This window comes from Egretta garzetta, unplaced genomic scaffold (assembly GCF_000687185.1).
Source record: "Egretta garzetta isolate BGI_Z169 unplaced genomic scaffold, ASM68718v1 scaffold89, whole genome shotgun sequence".
Taxonomy (NCBI): domain Eukaryota; kingdom Metazoa; phylum Chordata; class Aves; order Pelecaniformes; family Ardeidae; genus Egretta; species Egretta garzetta.
Genome location: NW_009269997.1, coordinates 2117638 through 2124027, shown reverse-complemented (window position 1 = coordinate 2124027; position 6390 = coordinate 2117638).

The following is a 6390-nucleotide window of genomic DNA, read 5'->3' as shown; positions in this document are numbered from 1 at the left end:
ATTAAAACTGCTGAAACCCAGGACTGGGTTTCCTTTTGGTAAGATGTTCCAACAATTTATGGGACTCAGTACAGAGGCAGCTTGGTCAAGTCCCCACGATTTAGCCCAGCCTTTCCTATGTCATCCTCTCCTGCCAAAGGGAAATATCATTCTGCCTTTACACAGCATTTGCTGCAAGTACAGAGCTCCAAATGCTTTTAAATAATAAACAAAGCTTATGTACACTGTTTGAAGCTTATTAAAGCCACATTTCAGCTGTGCTGTGCTGATCCATGGAAAGGGCAAAGAACAGCAGACCACAACAAATCAGTGTCCAGGCTTTTAATTTTATCTCCATGATGAACTGAGATGCACTTCCATGGAGAAACAGCTACTGATAAAAGTTGTTCTAGTCTTGTGGGGTCAACAAGGCCAGCAGAAATGACACCGTTATTCCTTTCCTGGGGGGAAAAATCTCTTCCTTTAAGGCTCCAGTTGGGACAGATTGGAAGAAGTTTTCTGATAGGGCAGTGTTTAATCTCTCTGAAATGTCTGTGCCAATATAAAAGCTGGAAAAGAAGAGGGCTGGACTAATAGGCAAAGATATAGAGCAAGGCCTTCATGTTACAGGAACATCAGCAGATTATCTTTTTCTCCCCTCTTCCTAGAGAGCCAATACTCAGAGCCTGTGCTGGATTTTTAAGCTGCTTTTTTCCTCCTCACTCATGCTAGTGACTGGGGGATCTGCTGGCACAAGTTATGACCTCAGCACCATCTCTACAACTATGCTTATTGTGATGGCTGTGCACTGCACTGCATTGCACTGCATAGGATGGCTTTGTAGAAAGGTAACAACTTCCACACAAGGCTTGACAGTGCATGAGAGAACAGTTTTGACTGAACTCCTAACATGAATTAAGACCCCTGAAAATGTATAACTGCACAGACAGAGAAAGGGCACAGGGATATTATGCTGAAAAACCAAGTGGCCTTCTCACACTTTAATAACAGCTGGCAAGTCTATTTGGGCAGAAACTGCGCCTTTCCTTGTGCCTGCATAAAATTTACTACCTATTAGCTGCTATTGCAATATGGAGGAGTCATTTGTTTCCTGGATGATTTTAGGAAAGGTCTCAAGAAACTCCTGCATGACTTCTGCTTTTAGGTATGTAGCCCAAAGCACCATAACACGACTCAGCTTCAAGAGTAAAAACTATCAGCATTTTCTCAAAATTAGGTTAAGGTAGATAAACCCAAGCTCTCAGGAGGGCAAAAAATAATCTAAGATCCTGGCTTTTGTGAATTCTACGTCCCGTAACCAGTAGAGGTTCTATCCAGAGAGTAGCCTTGGTGGGCTTTATTTGGAGCCAGCTGATTCTGGAAGAATTCCATGTGTGTAGCTGTAAGTACACCTTTCTTTTTTTCCAGAAAGAGAAAGGTTAACAAGTGTCATCCTTTAGGAAAACCCATGTTCATGTTGCACTGCTGCTGCATCCCAGCCCTGAGTTGGATATATCAAGTCTGTTTGTCTTCCCCATTGCTGAGACAGGCATCAAGCCTCATCTCAGACTGTGATTCAAACTGTTTGACAGAGGATTGTCTCCAGCCTGCAGAAATCTGTCTATTGAGAAACTAGACTGAGACGCTAAAGGGATGTGACTGAAGTCCTTAGGGTGAAATGTTAGTGCATTAAATCCCAGCAATGTCGGATGCCACAGCCATCCCTGTGTCAGTTGGTACTTTGTAGAGGTCTTTCCCAGCTGAATTTATTGTCATGATTTATATGGCCACAGAGAAGAGAGAGGTCTGAAAAAGTTCCAGGATCTTACTCATGGGACTACCATGTTAGTACGGATTATCAAAAATTCAAGGCAAGGGGCAAATACGTTATCGATGGAGATTGCTTTGGCTTTTTTACTAGCTGTGTCATTTTAAGTCACTGAAAGCTTTTAGATAATAGTTGCAAATATTAATCACAATCCAAACTCAATTTTCTATAAAGAGAAACTGTGGGGGAGAAGGAATAGCAGTCACATGGGTCACAGGAGCTGAACTGCAGGAATGAGGAAGTGAAGCCAGAAGCATGAACAGCGCGAGGTCAGCGCTGTGATTGGAGGGCAGTCATGTGAGTGGTACCTGCAGCACAGCTAACAGAAAAGTTTTAATAGAAGTTTTTCTTTGAGCATTGAGTATAAAAAGCATGCTCTTTTTGAATAAAGCTGATTCTGGTTGAACCTCCGACCAGGGTCCGTGCCTCAATCCGCCACAAATGGCACCTGAACAGGGACTTTCCAGGACAGAATCATGGTGAGAGCAACCAGTGGCAGAGCCTGGCTGAATGAAGAATCAGCGGTGAAGAAGAGCTGAAATGTCCAGACTACTAATCACCTTAGTCAGGTGAGCAGCCAGGGACGACGGGAGCTACTATGTCTGCAGAGGAGCACTCAGTGGTGACAGTATTCAAGAAGATTTTTGAAAAACAGGCATAAAATATGATGTAATGCAGCTGCGCATGTTATTAGCTTGGTTAAAGGGCCGCAATGTAGCTCCGGAATTGACTGAGGTATTTGAAATACGTACCTGGGACAATGCCGGAGAAGTCTTATGGGACACTGCTACAAGAGGTGATTCAAGCGCCACAGGGCTGTTAACTACGTGGCATCTGGTTACAAATTCCCTAAAGCAACTGAAGGTGGACTGTACCATCTTGGCTGCTGCCCATTTTGTGCTCCTGCTGCAGCTGCAACTTCAGGAATTGAAGAGAATAAAAGGGAAGCGGAGAAAACAGTGAAACTTAATGCTACACCTACCATGCCTTCTTTTCCCGATTTTCCACCACTACCACCTCCTTGTGTTCCACTCATAGTAGACACCCTGGATACTGGAGAAGGAAAGGGGGAGGACCTGGGATGTGTATATGACCCCAGGTGGCACTGGGACGAGATCTGCCGTCAAGCAGAGCTGGATGGCGACCTTGCTCTGGCAAAATTGATAGCTTGCCACAAATGGTGCCCCCTGTGGGGAGCGAAAATACAGCCTAAGAAGGTCTGTCCAGTGGCAAGCCCCACAGAACTTAAGTGCTGCTGAAAGGAAGCAGGAGCCAGCTTCAATCATCTCTGGAGATGAGGTGAGCCATGGGGGACGATGGGCAGTAATATTCCCTCAGATGAAAAATTGGTGAGCTTGACAACAAGTGACAGGTTTTTGACTTCTGACACAATATGCACAGAGGACCTGCACTCAGGTTCAGAGATCTTGATGCAGAGGTGCAAAACTGCAGTTCTGGGGCTGACTGGATTCTTGTGTAGCTCTGGACAGAGTTTCAAGGAAGAAAAAGCTCTGGAATGGAGAATGGAGTGAGGTATCCTGTGGACTACATCGTGTTCAAGCATTGGTGCATATGTTTCAGCTCAAACTTGTATCTTTTTGCAATGAGTCTCAAACAATAACGTGATCTTCAGAGGCAGAGATAGGATTCCTCCTTCCCTTTCCTCTTTTACATTTTCTCTTTTTGCTTTTCCCCTTTCTCCTTCTCCTTTCCCCTTTCCCCTAGAAACATATTTCACTACTCTCGGATTTTGATAATATTTTGATCTACGCCCCTTTCCATGTTGACTGTTAAAATTCCTCTGTGCATAAATAACAAAGGACATGTCAGACACTGATTGACATTTAAAACACAGAGTTAGTGCTTATATGACAAGCACAGTTTGCAATCTCTAGGTAATAAAAGCCTAGCTCAAAGTTCTGGGATTAGGAACTGAAATCTCTTCCTTTACTTACTTTCTTATCCATCAATACTTTATTGTTGAAAAGTCACCAGTTGATGCCATTGAGACAGGGTATAAATGAATAATGGTAGAATTAGTACTTTGCTAAGGCGATGAAGCAGCTTACATCACAATGACTTGACTTGGCAGTTGAAAGGACCTAACCGTCGGGACTGTGCTGTGCAGAGCTAAATTGCAGGAGCTGTGTCTGCCTGACTGAAGGTAGTGTGTGCAATGGGGTTTATAGAGTGTGATCTCACATGGCTGTGTGTCTGCTGGATGCATTGGTCCATGTCTGAGGAGGTGCAAGCTCTAGGTAAGGGTTTTCCTTAAGCTGGGGTATTTGTAGCATTTCTCTTCCATGCCTTCTTTTCTGTCTAATATTAACGTTGAACTCATGCAGCTGCTTTTCCTTAGTGTTAGAGCACTCATTCATATTTTCCTCTTTATTCAGCTGTCTATTGACATGATCACTGTGGGGGAGAAGGAATAGCAGTCACGTGGGTCACAGGAGCTGAACTGCAGGAATGAGGAAGTGAAGCCAGAAGCATGAACAGCGCGAGGTCAGCGCTGTGATTGGAGGGCAGTCATGTGAGTGGTACCTGCAGCACAGCTAACAGAAAAGTTTTAATAGAAGTTTTTCTTTGAGCATTGAGTATAAAAAGCATGCTCTTTTTGAATAAAGCTGATTCTGGTTGAACCTCCGACCAGGGTCCGTGCCTCAATCCGCCACAAATGGCACCTGAACAGGGACTTTCCAGGACAGAATCATGGTGAGAGCAACCAGTGGCAGAGCCTGGCTGAATGAAGAATCAGCGGTGAAGAAGAGCTGAAATGTCCAGACTACTAATCACCTTAGTCAGGTGAGCAGCCAGGGACGACGGGAGCTACTATGTCTGCAGAGGAGCACTCAGTGGTGACAGTATTCAAGAAGATTTTTGAAAAACAGGCATAAAATATGATGTAATGCAGCTGCGCATGTTATTAGCTTGGTTAAAGGGCCGCAATGTAGCTCCGGAATTGACTGAGGTATTTGAAATACGTACCTGGGACAATGCCGGAGAAGTCTTATGGGACACTGCTACAAGAGGTGATTCAAGCGCCACAGGGCTGTTAACTACGTGGCATCTGGTTACAAATTCCCTAAAGCAACTGAAGGTGGACTGTACCATCTTGGCTGCTGCTGCAGCTGCAACTTCAGGAATTGAAGAGAATAAAAGGGAAGCGGAGAAAACAGTGAAACTTAATGCTACACCTACCATGCCTTCTTTTCCCGATTTTCCACCACTACCACCTCCTTGTGTTCCACTCATAGTAGACACCCTGGATACTGGAGAAGGAAAGGGGGAGGACCTGGGATGTGTATATGACCCCAGGTGGCACTGGGACGAGATCTGCCGTCAAGCAGAGCTGGATGGCGACCTTGCTCTGGCAAAATTGATAGCTTGCCACAAATGGTGCCCCCTGTGGGGAGCGAAAATACAGCCTAAGAAGGTCTGTCCAGTGGCAAGCCCCACAGAACTTAAGTGCTGCTGAAAGGAAGCAGGAGCCAGCTTCAATCATCTCTGGAGATGAGGTGAGCCATGGGGGACGATGGGCAGTAATATTCCCTCAGATGAAAAATTGGTGCTTGGACTTATGGAAGGACTTTTGCGTAAACATAACGTTGCTGTGAACCCTCAGACACTGAAGGGAGTGTTGAAGTGGGTTTCTGTCAACTGTAACGGGGGGTCACCGAAAAGAAATGACATCGTGCATGACGAATTGCCTACTGCTGGACGGAGGTACGAAGCCAGGAACAAAGGGGAATGAAATTTTCCAGGAGCAAAGAACTGTGTTAAATGTTATGCAGAGGATTTTAAAGCTACATGGTAGCTCGATACCCCTTCAAGAGGTCAAATTATTGTTTATGTGGGTCCGCTCCAATTGTTCCGGGGTGGACTCTAGCTCCATCTATAATTCAGGGCTGTGGGAAGCTGCCACCCGTGGGGACAAAGATACCACCAAACATTTGCTTATGTGGCAACAGACTTCTGAAGCACTGCAGCAGCTCCGCGATGGAGCCCATGTTCCCCCCTGCCTCCCCCCCCGGCCCCTCCCTTCAGCCCTACCAGCACTGCTTGCCTGATTGGGAACCATCCAGGGGACCACAAATGACAGTGACCCGGAGGAGGAAGACCCTCTCGATCCCGGTCCCATAGACTTGGAGAAAGAGCCTGATTTATACCCTCCAGGCGACAACACCAGGGAGGAGCGTGAGGAATTACCCCCACTCCACAAGAGGGGGAGTGAATCAAATAGTTGGGAAATGGAAATCGGAGAATATCAAGGGGTAATGGAACAGTGTAGGAGGAAAGCGATCAAAAAAAGGAGATTCGGACATGTTAAAAGCTTTCCCCATACGGTATCAAGGTAACTGGGCTCTGTCCTGGGAGCTTTTGCTGTATGAAGCAGTAAAAAAGCTGTGCAAGTCAGTTCGTGATTATGGTATTCAATCATCATACACATTTAACTTGTTTAGTGCCATAGGAAATGCGTACACTATGACTACCCATAATTGGAAATTGCTAATTTGAATGAAGTTATCATCAATGCAGTATACCATGTCGCTCACTGAGTACAGAGATCTTGCTGTGGCAAG